Raw genomic sequence first — 14,466 nt, 5'->3', positions numbered from 1 at the left:
AGTTCTAGGGCCAGTTCTGTTCAATATTTTTATCAATAATCTGGAGGGAGCACTTGAATGCACCATTAGCAAGTTTGCTGACAATACCAAACTGGGAGGTGCTCCTGACTCTCTCCAGGGTCAAGATGCCTTGCAGAGGGCTCTAGGTAGGTTGGAGCATTGGACAATGATTAATGGGATGAAATTTAACAAGTCCGAGAGCTGGATTCTGCACCTAGGACGGAGTAATGCCAGGCACAAGTATAAATTGGGAGATGAGTGGCTGGAAAGCAACCTTGCAGAAAGAGATCTGGGGGTGCTGGTTGACAGTAAGCTCAATATGAGTCAGCAGTGTGCCCTGGCAGACAAGAGGGCAAACCGCATCCTGGGGTGCATCAAACACAGTATAACCAGCCCATCAAAAAAGCTGACTGTATTAAGCTATATCCCACTGTATTAAGCATTGGTGCGACCTCACCTTGAGTACTGTGTGCAGTTCTGGGCCCCACAATTTAAGAAGGACGTTAAAATACTCAAATGCATCCAGAGGAGGGCAACAAAGCTGGTGAAAGCACTGGAAGGCATGTCCTATGAGGAACGGCTAAGGACTTTGGGTTTGTCCAGTTTGGAGAAAAGGAGGCTGAGAGGCGATCTCATTGCTCTCTACAGCTTCCTGAGGAGGGGAAGTGGAGAGGGAGGTGCTGATCTCTTCTCCCTGGGATCCAGTGATAGGACACGTGGCAATGCTTCAAAGTTGTGCCAGGGGAGATTTAGACACTGGACGTTATGAAGCATTTTTTTACCGAGAGGGTGGTCAAACACTGGAACAGGCTCCCTGGAGAGGTGGTCGATGCTCCAAGCCTGTCAGTGTTTGAGGTATTTGGACAATGCCTTTAATAACATGCTTTAACTTTTGGTCAGCCTGAAGTGGTCAGGCAGTAGGACTAGATGATGCTTGAAGGTCCCTTCCATTGAAATATTCTATTCTATTCTATTCTATTCTATTCTATTCTATTCTATTCTATTCTATTCTTAGCGGTTCTCAATGGGTAAATGAGAAAAACTAGCCTAGTCTTGCTACACACAGATGTTCAAGCCCACTGGAGCTCAAGAATCTGGAAGCCAACTGAATGGCTGGATGCAAGTCAGATGGACACTGAAAAAAACATCAAACACAGGGAATTTGCTTATCCTGGATGATATCTTTTACCAGATATATGCATTCTAATGAAAATAGGTATCCCTTGAACAGTACTGTCTATACACACCCAACAAAAATACTTTTAACCTTTCCAGAATAACATCTCTGAAAATTGGATTAGATCTATGGGCCCAAACATATCACAGTCTTTCTGGTTTTTTCTTCATGTTCTTCATCCATGCAGAGAGTTCATCCTATTTCTGGGCTCCTCTATTAATTGTTTATATTTAACATCCCTTTTCTACTAAATATTTCCATTAACTCCTGTCTTGAAGACATTGGTGCTTGCCTGGGATATGTGCTAAACAAGCAGTGCCATAAAGTGAATGCTGCACAAAAGGGCAGAGATCCAGTCCTTTAAAAAATGTCAAGAAATCACTGCTCCCAAGGCTTGCACTGCTGCTGCTATTTCTCCAACTTGTTTGCCAAGAGAGGACATCACTCTTATTTGCTCTTTCTTTGTGAAAAGTGGTCACATTAGCTAGAGTATTTAATAAGTCCATCCTCTCCTAAACAAAGTACAACAGTCTTCAGTGCTCCTTATGTTCTGATTTTAATCTCTGATGTTCCCAAGTGTAGGAACATAAATTCCTATACAAGAGGATATCTGACAGGATAAAGTCCTTTAATTTAGCAGATGAAAGTCTAACAAGATCCAGAGGCTGGAGGCTGAAGCTAAATAGTAGCCAATCTGAAATTGAAGGCACAGGTTGTTGCCTTTTTCTTTATTTTAAGAGGATAGTTAATCATTTGAATATCTCCTGGTGCTGGGGAATAGTGAATTTGCCATCACTTCAAACCCAGACCAAGGCAAAGCATGGGTGTGTATGGGGGGACTGACTCAGACAGCTTTTTTAGCCATGTAATTAAATGCCTAAATTAAGAGATCAATCTCTATAGATCCCTCTAAAGGCACTGGAGAGAAAGGGAAGTTCAAGACAAGGGGGATTCAAAGCAGAAGCTTAACAGCTGATCTAAACATCTCTCCTCAATGAATGTAGACTATAAAGAATAGAATAGAATAGAGTAGAATAGAATAGAATAGAATAGTTTAGTTCATTTAGAAGGGACCTACAACGACCATCTAGTCCAACTGCCTGACCACTGCAGGGCTGACCAAGAGTTAAAGCATAGTATTAAGGGTATTGTCCAAATGCCTCTTGAACACTGACAGGTATGGGGCATCAACCACCTCTCAAGGCAGCCTTGCTGTATTATGGCTTAGCACTAGGCAGCTAGTCTACATTTGGATGGGACAGATGCTACAAAGAGGCATCCCAGTTTGATCAGGCTTTCATAAAAATATGTTCTCCCCACCCCTCAGTCATCCCACAAGCACTGTAGAGGAGGTGGAGTTATGCATACATGCCCCCCCACTGATCTGAATGGCTCTGTAAGGTTCCTATACAACAGAGAAGCACAGGGCTGTCATACTCTAGACTGCAGGGGGACAGCTGGAGTAGGTACTGCAGAAAGAGGGGGCAAATGTGGGCCTGCTGCAAACCATGTTTTCCATGAGTGGTACCCAGAGTGTTCAGCACTGCCTTCCCAACCCAGGCTAATTCAATGTCAATGCTGACACTGCAGAAGCCTCTAATTTGTAGCTGCTGACAACAGCCAAGCTCTTAAATTTTGTGGTCCCCATGCCTGCTAGCACACCAGTCCCCTTTCTAAATCTATGACACATAATGGAGATCTCCTTCTCCTCTTTTCTCTATGCTTCCACACAGGACCAAATTCTACTCTTGTTTCTTGTTAAACATCTAAGCTGAAAGCAAATAGGGCAAATCTGCTCGGATGGACTGTGAAGGCTGTAAAAGAGAGTATGTCTTCCTTCTTTCTGCTGCACAGAAATCAGCCTGCATTTCTCCATACAGCCATCTTTCCTGCCTGTCCCCACTGTCTCAGCGCTATGCCATGGCTGATGCCAAGCCAAAGCTAGTCCTCTGGTGAAAAACTTTCAGCTAAGCCTTCCCCAACTATAAAAGGATAGATGGGAGGAAAGAGGTAACTGGGCATTTCTCTCTTTTTTTTTTTTTTGAGTGTGACACTAACGACAAGGTTGAATTTTCAAGCTGAGAGGTAAATAATACGAGAAAAATACTTTCCTCAAGAGTGAGGAAAAGTCAAGCCACAGATGACAGCCTAGATGTGGGGGAGAGACTTAGCTAGTGTAAAACAGCCTTGATCTCCTGCCTGCAATGAGCTGTGCTGGTATAGAGCAGCTGAACATAGACAATGATGATATACACATAACAGACCTATATTTTGCCCTGGGCAAAGCTGTTCCTGCCTAACTGGAGGGCAGTAGGAATATAACCTCCTTCTTTTTTACATTTCAGGATTGGAAAGGCAATGTGTTAACTAAACAAAACAAAAGATACAGAGTGGGAGAGAGAGAAGAGCACAAAAGGAGGCCCAAAAAATATTCAGATAATGGAGTGAAGGTGAGGCTGGCAAACTTTGTGGCAGTGAAACAACAGATGGCCTATAATTTTAGGGAGTTGTCCCACAGATGGTTCAGCAGATGGATTCTGCTGGGTTCATACAGCTTAGGTGGAAATTTCAGCTGCTGATCTTGACAGGCAGGGCAGCTTCAGCAGAGACAGGATCCTTGCTTTGCCTTGCTTGGTGTATGTGCTGTTCTGACACAAACTGGCAGTGCAGGGACAATGCCGAGCGCTAAAATATTAGCCAGCCTTTGCACTCCTTACATGCCACTTAGCTTCAGATTTTCTCTTGTCAGTTTTAGGAAGGAAAAAGTTTGCTACAGATGGATTTACCACCTCATTTCTGCCAGCCAGTTAAGTGACAAATGCTGTTCTATGGAAAACAAAGATGTCTGCTGGTCGCGATGATTTCTTTTTACCAAAAAGACTGTCCTTCTGGATGGCATCTTTGACAGAATATAATTTCTCCAAGGGATTAACCATCTTACACTGTGGAGGTCTAGATTCCCAAATGGCCTGTGAGTACTAATGCAATAAAGAGGAATTAAAGGACAATTATATTCCTAAGATAAAACAAAACACTTCCACTTAAATGTTTTACTTGTGGACGTTCATGGGACATGTGGATATGTAGGAAAGAACTTTTTGACCATCTTTCTCCTAAAGTACATCTCGCAAGCTAATGAGAAGGACTAGCATATAACAATATTCCTTTCTTCTATTTATTGAGATCATCTTGCATGTGCTTTTCTCAACAGACTGTCTTCACCTCAGATTCCAGCCTCTTGATACCAAGGCTGCGAGGAGCAAGAAAAGCTTTAAGCAGATATGCAGGAGATTGTCAGTAGAGACTCTTTTATTCTCCATGTCTGGTCTTAAAATACAGCTAGAGAAAATGTAAGCAGCTGAAGGACAGCAATGAATAAAGAAAAGGCAAAGGGAGGTGGGAAAGAAAACAGTGGGAATAAAACAAGTGATTTGGGTCAAGATCACTTCTAGAGAAGGGCAATAGAAGAGATTCTGTTAAGGGTCCATACAGTGTATTGTAGGTTTTGGACTGGGATATAAGTCTTCAGTGTTATTAAGAGAGAAATATTATGAAGGACATTAGGGAGAGTTTAGATTATCAGAAATAAACTGAAGCAAAAATGCTGTTAATGAGGTGAAATGCAGATATGCCTGGAGATAACAGCTGACCGACTTTGTCATTGCACTTTCTCCAAAGCAGCAGGAGATTAAGTTATTTTAGATTTTTCTTTTGGTAAATAATAAGGCCATTGTAAAATTACTTGAATGTGGATGAGACTTGGAATATATTTTTTTAAGCCAGAGGAGCAAGAAGAAATTAAAAAAATAAAAACCCTTCTAAAAAATTTTCTTAGCAGTAATTGAAAGAATGATCCTCTCTGAAGGAAAAAGTGGACTTCTTAGCAAAGACAGCTATGTCCAAAGTTGAAGACACACAGTAAGAAAGTAAGAATTGCTGAAAAAACCCCAACCTTAAAAAAAAAGCTAAGCAAGCAAATAATCACAAGGCCACATTTCTGCCTGGAATTTCACTCTCCACATCACCTCTGCTCCCACCACTTGTTCCTGAACATCCACAGGGTGTTATGGACCCTCAGAGGAGGCTTCCAGAGGCACTGACTTACAGTGCTACTCAAAGGTAAAGGCATGCTTCGGCAGAGTGCATAAGAACCACCTTCTTGCCCTCTTTCTGCTCCATTCTGCCTTCTTCCTCAATGACAGGCCTCAGAAGATGTTCAAGACCTCCAGATAAGGAATGTTACACTGTCTCTTCCTCATCCGTTCATGGACAGGATCACCATGTCAGGAATGTCAGCTGACTTCGCTGACATTTTCAGGTAGCCAGCAACATACTCCACAAATCTGTCTCACCATTTCCTGCAAGTAGACGTATAGGCAGTGCGCTGTGCGTGCCATAGATTTTAAACTGGCACCACCAATTGCATGGAATAATTCCCTTAATGACATGTGCTTATACACATCCTGGCTAAATCCATGCAGTGTGCAAAATTAAAATGTATTGCCTTTGTTAAAGAGTCACACTTACATTTTGCTTTTATGGTATATGAAGTACTGGAGTTTTGGGTATGTTCTGCCTGCATCAGTATGATGAAATCCTCAGCTGATGTCTGCACTGAGCACATTCTGGTAACATGCTGATGAAAATTAGTAGCTCCATTGACTTCAACGGAGAAACACTAGAATAAAACTAGTATGCAACCCCACCTCAATGTATTTTTTAGCTGGCTTTCAGAAGTGCTCAGCTACACGTTGGGCTAAGGCAATGGGATCTCTAGGCACCCAAAACCTTTGAAAGCTAAAAACTTGAACGAAGGGAGAGAGTTTTCCACAAAAACATGAGAAGAGACCCTGCTTTAGAGAAGCATACTGCATTAATGGTTATGCAAGTGCTTGTAGAGTGGCTGCAATCAATCAGAACCACAATAAAATATTCAATAGTTTATGACCCATCCATTATAAAAATGAAATCCTTATGTCATTATGGTGAGGACATAAAATCTATACAGGTATTCCTTTTTTCTGATTGCTTGTATCTCATTTCCAGCTAATACTGTTCCTTCCATTAGTGGTTCTTACCTGACACTGGCCTATAATATAATTTCGCTAATCTTGGATTAAATTAGGCATAATCCTTTTTACTAGGCTGCATTTCTATTTCAGAGTTGTTTTTTTTTTTACTTTTGACTACTGTTATAACATATGAAATTAAGAGCTGCTTTATTTTCCCAAAGAATTTATTTTAATAAATATCAGCTGTCATCATCCATGTTGTAACCACACATTTTCTGTGATAATGTATCTGTTACACATAAATCTGAGAAGGTACATACGAGTACATAAATATTTGAATGCATTAGAATTCTGTGAAAGCGGAAGTTAGGTGCCATCCCCAGACACTAGTACTACCTATGCCCTACCTCCAGTTATTTACACAAAATTAATCCGTATCTGAAGTAAAATGTTCAACTATTTTTAAGCATTTTCAATTTTTGAATATGTATATATGCTTGCATGGAAATTTGGAGTTTTCAGACTTGAGGATGCAACTCAGTCAATCTCTTTCTTCAGGGGCAAAAGCTCTTTCTGATCTTAAATGTCGGTATGCCTCGTTTCTTCATCAGAATCCAGGTTTTCACCCAGAAAGTCACACCTGGTATACAGGTGCATATCAATGTCTTCTTGCCAGTTGAAGGTGACAGCAGGCCATATTCTCAAAACCAGTGTTGACCTAATGCCAAAGCAAAGTGCACCATCATGGGCTCAAGAGATTAGATATTTACATAATTCCCTTCCCCCAGTATTTTTAAATCCCCTCTTGCTCCCCCACAATTTATCAGAGCTTTAGAAATCCTGCTGGGTTGAGGAGGCCATGTACATTACAATGGCTTCTGGATGCACTCTTCTTTAGCAGGTGCTTTCAAGGAGAGAGAAAGTAGCTATGCTGTGTTTAGGCACAAAAAGCTAGATATTTAGGGTAGCTGGGTGCTTAAGCATGCCAATTGGCTCCTAATGGGAATTTCAGAGAAGCCAAAATGCCATTGAAAAACTGCATTTCTGAAAAATCTCATTAGGTTTTTATCTGAATTTTTAGGCACCCGAGTATCTCTAAAATTCCAGCCTCTACTAATACACTACTCCACTGTCCCATGAAAGGATACTAACCTAGATTAAGAGGCTGATTTTGCTTTTACTATGCCAATGTTTTCTCTGTTTCTTTCCTCACTACACTGCACATAAAACTGTAAACAAAAGTTCCATAGCAGCCCTTGATCAATTCAGAAAGGACTGGGAAAGCACTAAAGATCATCAGCTTTAACTTGAGTGCTTCAGCTCTCTGTCCCTGTTTAGAAACTCTAGCAAACAGAGACTATATTTAACCATTATTCCATCTTGGTAGATGCACTTAATCTGAATATTTTAGCTAATCTCTGCCAGGAGAAAGACTGTAACTGAAAGAATTACCTACTTTACAGTTTTTTTTAAATTTTCACTCACACTGTACCATCCTCCTTTCTTCTCTGCAGAGTATCTCACTGCACAATAGCAGTAGGGAGGACTTTATGCTTCACAGGAGGAAAGATGCTCTAGTATTTAGGGTGCAAAGAAACGCCCCCTTTCATTTCTGCCAGTGGGAAAATTACGGAAGTTTTGTGTTCCTTTTCAAGTATTAATACCATCATTTTCACTTTGAAAAGAAACAGCCTCCATGTCAAGTGCTCAAAGGGTGATTTTTCAAAGGCAAAGTGACTTTCTTTCAGAAAGCCAAGTAGCTAGCACGTGGTCACAGCATTTCAACCCGCAAGTGTTATGAACTGCTAAGATGGGGGCAGAAGCTGTTGCAATTTTGAAGCAGAGCATCACTCGAGCCTCACAGCCTTACCTTTAAAATGCTTGCCAGCTGAAATATTTTTGTTCAAACATAAAGCTACTGAGAAACAGAACAAGGCACAAACCCTGTACCACCAACCAAAACTGTTTGGTTAAACCTTACTTCTGTTAAAAAAACCTTAATTTTGGAAAATATTTGTTCTTCATGTGCCAAATGGAGGGAAATGAACTGAAAACTAACAGAGCCCTGAGAGTGCATCTCCCAAAACTGCAGAATAACACAATTATCCTGCTGCTATATTGGTGTATTTGTGTACAAGGAAGGCATATGACTGGCAATGTTTTGCAGGCATTTGGCATGCAGCCTGCCTGGGGGTAGAGGACTGCATGAAGATCAAGGCTGCAAGAATTGTTCCCTTCAGCTCTTGCACAGCTCCATACTTAGTAAAACACTCAGATCCTTGCTCTGTAAATGTCTGAGGTATGAATGAGAAAAGGAGCTCTCTCTGGTATATATATATAACTTTTATACCGGGAAGGAGATGAAAAAGACTCGGAAGTGGCCTCCAGGTAACGTCTTCTAGCGCAAAAGCCCCTTAGAGTTGCATAGCGTATCCTTCAGCTGAACCTTTTAGTGGCTTCAGTCTCCTGATGGCTCTTGCAAATGTCAAAAATTCTCACTGTTTTTTTTCCTCCAGGTCTCAGCAATGATACTTCAGCACGTTTCCTGGGGAGAGGTTCATTCCTGACTGTGATTAGCAGCTAGAGCACTTTCTTTTTGTAATCCCATAAATTTCCCCAAACAGATGTTAGTTTCAAGGCTGAAAATGCTTCATTTTTATACAAAGGAAACTGAATATCTTGCAATATTGTATTGTAGAGATAATTTTCTATTAAAAGGATGTTCCATTATACAGTTCAGCATTTGAAAGTTTGGAAATCGCAGAATTAGCTGTTGTCTGTGATAGCTTAGTTTGCTTTCCCATTGCACAAGTTTTATGACACTACCTAATAATATGGTGCTATAATATTTGGCTCCCCCTGGATCTCTGTTTCACTCACTGAATGGCTAGTTGTTCATTATTTCTTTCTATTTCTTTTCATTCCTGGTGTGGCCTCATTTAATGCACACCAGTTCTTATTTACTGCAATGCTTCCAAATCCTCCCCTCAGGACAGAATTACTAATTCTGCAATGTATCGCTATCGAATTGGACATGTGCACACAATGAATATTCATTAATCCACCTTCACAGCACACTTGTGAAGGGATGTCATTGTCACCCAAACTGCATGGCTGGCAATGCTGGGGATTTGTTTGCCAGTTGGGGGTGCTGCCAGCTAGCACATAATTGGAACTTTGATTTTTCAAAGTAATTATAACTACTTTTTTTTTTTTTTTTGATCAATCATCCAATAGCTTTATAGACCAAACTATGGGTTTTTTCCAGAAGCTGTATTTTAAAATAAATGTTTTACATGACTTACGATTCTTTCCATGTCCTCAAAAAAAAAAGGCATAAAAAAGAAAAAAAAAAAACTGATTACCTCAGCAACCCTGTACCCAGAATAGTTCCATGTGGAGCCATGTTACAGCAGCTGAAGGGTGGCAAACTCCTTAAGGGAATATACTGAGCTGTTGTGGTGGAGGTGGCAGGGGAAGGGAGGCAAAGAACTTCCTAAAATGACTTTTTAGAAAGGCATCTTCATGGTGGAGTGTCAGCTTACACTGACCGCTTTGCTTTTTTAAGGCCTTTCTTTTAAATCAGCTGCCAATGTAATTCAAGTTCCTTTTTCTTTTTCCTTCTTTTCTTTATAGCCATTTCCTATCCTTGTTTGCTTCTTCTTTTACAGAATTTTATCATTTTGTTTTTATGCTTCTCAGGGCCCATTAGCATCTCCCTTAGTTGAGTTTGAGATGTTTTTTTCCTAGCACATGGAAGAAGTAGGGGGGAATCCCAACTGATGAGCTGGAAAATTACAGTCAAAAGCATCATAAGCCTCAACAACTGTTTTTTTTTTCCTTCAAGCAGCTTGCCTTCTCTGCTTGTGCACCTGTCAAAGTAGCCATCATTTATAAGACATTTGCACTGTGTCTCATGACAATTTTGACGTTGGGGAATTACAGACCTGTCTTGTGGGTGTTTCATGTCTGCACAGAAGAGGGGACACAGAGAATCATGCATGGATTTTCCTGCCCATATTATCCTAAACACAGGTATTGGGTTTATGTGGCAAGGTTTTGGTAGCAGGGGGCTACCAAAGTCTGGTGACTTCTGTGAGAAGACACCAGAAGCTGCCCCCCTGTCGAACAAAGCGCGTTCCAGCTGGCTCCAAGATGGACCCACTGCTGGCCAAAGCTGAGCCCATCAGCAATGTTGGTAGAGCCTCTGTGAAATGTATTTAAGAAGGGGTAAAAACTGCTGCTGGGAGAGAAGAGTGAAAATATGTGAAAGAAACAACTCTGCAGAGACCAAGGTCAGTGAAGAAGGAGGGGGAGGAGGTGCTCCAGGTGCCAGAGCAGAGATTCCCCTCAAGCCCATGGTGAAAACTGTGGATAAACAGGTTGTCCCCCTGCAGCCCATGGAGGACCATGGTGGAGCAGATATCCACCCTGCAGCCCATGGAGAACCCCATGCTGGAGCAGGTGGATGTGTCCTGAAGGCAGCTGTGACCCCGAGGACAGCCCATGCTGGAGCAGATTTTCTGGCAGGACCTGTGACCCTGTGACCTGGGGGGACCCACACTGGAGCAGTCAGTTCCTGAAGGACTGCACCCCATGGAAAAGACCCATGCTGGAACAGTTCTTGAAGAACTGCAGCCCATGGGAAGGACCTACATTGGAGAAGTTCATGAAGGACTATATCCCATGGTAGAGACCCCATGCTAGAGCAGGGGAAGAGCGTGAGAAGGAAGGTGCAGCAGAGACAAAGTGTTATGAACTGACCGTAACCCCCATTCCCTGTCCCCCTGCACCACTCCAGGCGAGGAGGTTGAAAAGTTTGCAGCGAAGTTGAGCCTAGGAAGAAGGGAAGGGTGGAGGAAAGATTTGTTCTTATTTCTCATTATCCTACTCTATTTAATTAACATTAAATTAAATTAATTGACTCTATTTTGCCTGTGATGATAATTGGTAAGTTATCTTCCTGTCCTTTTGTCAACTGACAAGCTCGTCATATTTTCTCCCCCGTCCTGTTGATGAAGGGGGAATGACAGAGGCGGCTTGGTGGGCACCTGGTGACCAGCCAAAGTCAATGCACCACAAGACGAGACTCAGAATACTGGAAAGAGTGAAAAAACCTTAAATAAGTCAGGAAGGGAAGAGCAAGAAGACACATTTAATTCAGTCTCTTTTGCAAGTGTGTGCGTAATTCCCGATCAGTCTGAAAGGATAAAGAGAAAAAATCAAAGCCTGTTCTATTCTAAGGGGCTCCAACTTGGAAGGTACCCTGCTAGGCAGGAGTCTAGATATGATTAGGCCTTTGAATTTTTGTTGGTCCTGAAGCAATAAGAAGATCCTGTGTTTCCAACTGAAGTTTATCCATTGGACAGCAAGGAGTGATTTTCTTTTTTCAACATAGAATCATAGAATCATAGAATCATAGAATCATACAGGTTGGAAAAGACCTCTAAGATCATCGTGTCCAACCGTCAACCCAACACACCATGCCCACTACACCATGTCCCTAAGGGCCTCATCTACACGTCTTTTAAATACCTCCAGGGATGGTGACTCCACCACTTCCCTGGGCAGCCTGTTCCAAGGCCTGACCACTCTTTCAGTAAAGAAATTTTTCCTAATGTTCAATCTAAACCTCCCTTGGTGCAACTTGAGGCCATTTCCTCTTGTCCTATCGCTAGTTACTTGGGAGAAGAGACCGACACCCACCTCGCTACAACCTCCTTTCAGGTAGTTGTAGAGCGCGATGAGGTCTCCCCTCAGCCTCCTCTTCTCCAGGCTAAACAACCCCAGGTCCCTCAGCCGCTCCTCATAAGACTTGTGCTCCAGGCCCTTCACCAGCTTCGTTGCCCTCCTCTGGACACGCTCCAGCACCTCCATGTCCTTCTCGTAGTGAGGGGCCCAAAACTGAACACAGTATTCGAGGTGCGGCCTCACCAGTGCCGAGTACAGGGGCACGATCACCTCCCTGCTCCTGCTGGCCACAATATTTCTGAACAAGGCCAGGATGCCGTTGGCCTTCTTGGCCACCTGAGCACACTGCCGGCTCATGTTCAGCCAGCTGTCAACCAGTACCCCCAGGTCCTTTTCCTCTGGGCAGCTTTCCAGCCACTCTTCCCCAAGCCTGTAGCGTTGCCTGGGGTTGTTGTGGCCGAAGTGCAGGACCCGGCACTTGGCCTTGTTGAATCTCATACAGTTGGCCTCGACCCATCGATCCAGCCTGTCCTACCCTCCAGCAGATCAACACTCCCGCCCAACTTGGTGTCGTCTGCAAACTTACTGAGGGAGCACTCGATCCCCTCGTCCAGATCATTGATGAAGATATTGAACAGGACCGGCCCCAGTACTGAGCCCTGGGGAACACCGCTCGTGACCGGCCGCCAACTGGATTTAACTCTGTTCACCACAACTCTCTGGGCTCGGCCGTCCAGCCAGTTTTTTACCCAGCGAAGAGTGCACCTGTCTAGGCCGTGAGCCGCCAGCTTCTCTAGGAGAATGCTGTGGGAGACAGTGTCAAAGGCCTTACTGAAGTCCAAGTAGACCACATCCACTGCCTTTCCCTCCTCCACTAGGCGGGTCACGTGGTCATAGAAGGAGATCAGGTTGGTCAAGCAGGACCTGCCTTCCATGAACCCGTGCTGGCTGGGCCTGATCCCCTGGTTGTCCCGGACATGGCTCGTGAGCGCCCTCAAAATGAAACATTCCATGATCTTCCCCGGCACCGAGGTCAGGCTGACCGGTCTGTAGTTCCCCGGATCCTCCCTCCGGCCCTTCTTGTAGATGGGAGTCACATTGGCGAGCCTCCAGTTGTCCGGGACCTCCCCAGTTAACCAGGACTGCTGGTAAATGATGGAGAGCGGCTCGGCAAGCTCCTCCGCCAGCTCCCTCAGTACACTCAGGTGGATCCCATCCGGCCCCATAGACTTGTGAACGTCCAGGTGGCATAGCAGGTCATGAACTTCATCCTCTTGAATTATGGGGGGTTTATCCTGCTCGTCGTCCCTGTCTTCCTGCTCAGGGGGCTGAGTACCCTGAGGATAACCACTCTGACTACTAAAGACTGAGGCAAAGTAGGCGTTGAGTACCTCAGCCTTTTCCTCATCCTTGGTGGCAACGTTCCCCCCCGCATCCAATAGAGGATGGAGATTCTCCTTGGCTCTCCTTTTGTCATTAACATACTTATAAAAGCATTTTTTGTTGTCTCTCACGACAGTGGCCAGGTTGAGTTCTAGCCGGGCTTTTGCCTTTCTAATTTCCTCTCTGCACGACCTAACGCGATCCCTGTACTCTTCCTGAGTTGCCTGACCCTTCCTCCACAAGTGATAAACTCTCCTTTTTTCCCTGAGTCCCAGCCAGAGCTCCCCGTTCAGCCAGGCCGGTCGCCTTCCCCGCCCGTTCTTCTTTCGACACATGGGGACAGCCCGCTCCTGCGCCTTTAAGACTTCCTTCCTGAAGAACGTCCAGCCTTCCTGGACCCCTTTGCCCTTCAGGACTGTCTCCCAAGGGACCCTCTCGACATCCTTCACACAGACTGCTTTGCCTGTTTCAGAAACCAAAGACCTAGGTTTGAGCACTGAATGAGGTTAACTCAACTATCATAACTTCTATTAATATTCTCTGATTAGAGCCTACAAGTGTGATGTGCTGAGGAACACACTCTTTCCTTTCATACTTACTTGTCTGTAAAGGTTTAGATTTCGTTTCCTTTTACCCTGTCAAATGCCCAGCCATATAGTGGTGTTTGTCTCTCTGGGTCATGTATGTCCATTAGGGATTGTCTCTGCTCCAATTTTACTAATGTACAGCTGGGAGTTTGGGCTGCCTTGTTTTTATGGATAGTCATTTATGTGCCATTGCAAAGCTAGTTTTGGTTACTGTTATGGAGCAGCACAGCACCTTCTTATCTCTGTAAAAATGATGTATGTTTGCTGCTGTTTGCAGTTTTGATCTCTTCAAGGTGACTTCCAAAAGGGGAAAAAAACCCTGGGCTTGTGCCTTTTTGCTTTTGTTTTTGTTTTCTCATGATACATAAAGAATTATTGAAAGCTGTTTTCCTTTTCCTTTTTATAGCTTTTTCCAGAAATTCGGACAGGTACACAGTGATGTATGCTGACTGGGGTGTGCATGAAATGACAATTTCTGAACAATTGTGTTGAGGACAAAGAGGCTTTTTCAGTCAGAATAATTTAAGTTTTGTTTTGTTTGTCAACCGTTTTACTGCATCGCCTAGTTAGCATTTTGGATAAAGGGTCTCTGTGTTGAAGGTTAAAGGCACTCAGC

This window comes from Calonectris borealis, chromosome 4 (genome assembly GCF_964195595.1).
Source record: "Calonectris borealis chromosome 4, bCalBor7.hap1.2, whole genome shotgun sequence".
NCBI classification, from domain to species: domain Eukaryota; kingdom Metazoa; phylum Chordata; class Aves; order Procellariiformes; family Procellariidae; genus Calonectris; species Calonectris borealis.
The sequence above is the reverse complement of the archived record's forward strand: the minus strand, read 5'-3'. Positions refer to the sequence as shown.